The following is an 897-nucleotide window of genomic DNA, read 5'->3' on the forward strand; positions in this document are numbered from 1 at the left end:
TGGTATTTTGAACCTGGGAAGTTGCCTTTGCTTGGCATTACATTACAGAGGGTAGTTAGAAGCAAACACTTTTGAAAAGGGACAGGGTCAAAGGAGAAAAAAGAATAAATGGGGGGTGGGATAGGATGGAGGGAAATATAGTTAGTCTTTCACAACATGACTACTATGGAAATGTTTTGCATAACTACACATGTATAACCTGTATTGAATTGCTTGTCTTCCCAGTGGGGGTGGGTGAGGAGGGGAGAAGGGAGAGAATCTGGAACTCAAAGTTTTAAAAACAAATGTTAAAAAATTGTTGTTACATGCAACAGGGAAATAAAGACATACAGGCAATGGGGTATAGAAATCCATGATGCCCTACAAGAAAGTAAGGGGAGAGAGGGTAAGGGGAGGGATGGGGTGGGGGAGATACATGAGATTGCAGACTGGGGGAAGGAGTAATCAGTATGCTTGCCATCTTGGGGTGGAGGGTAGGGGAGAGATAGGGAGAAAATTTGGGGCTCAACATCTTATGGAAATGAATGTTGAAAACTAAAAATAAATAAATAAATTCTGAAAAAAATCTTAAAAAGGTAAAAATAAAAAAAAATAAAATATAAATGTTTATTCCCTTCCCCCATTCAACCCCAGGTCAACCTATTAAAATATAAGCTTCTTCAAGTATGGGACTATGTAATATTTTTTTGTCTTTGTTATCTCTAATGCCTTGTACATAACAGACATTTTGTAAATGTTTGTTTGTTGGATTGAACTGCAGGGCACATAGATATGTCTGTGGTAAAGAAATGAGAAAGACATGATGCAAAATGTAATTAAATTATGCCATACAAATACCAAACCTATGATATTCCTGCACATTGCCCTTTCTGAGTTTACTAACATGATACAAACAAC

Source organism: Petaurus breviceps, unplaced genomic scaffold (assembly GCF_028583685.1).
Source record: "Petaurus breviceps papuanus isolate PSGF00001 unplaced genomic scaffold, PetGlider_PUasm1.0 38, whole genome shotgun sequence".
In the NCBI taxonomy this organism is placed as follows: Eukaryota; Metazoa; Chordata; class Mammalia; order Diprotodontia; family Petauridae; genus Petaurus; species Petaurus breviceps.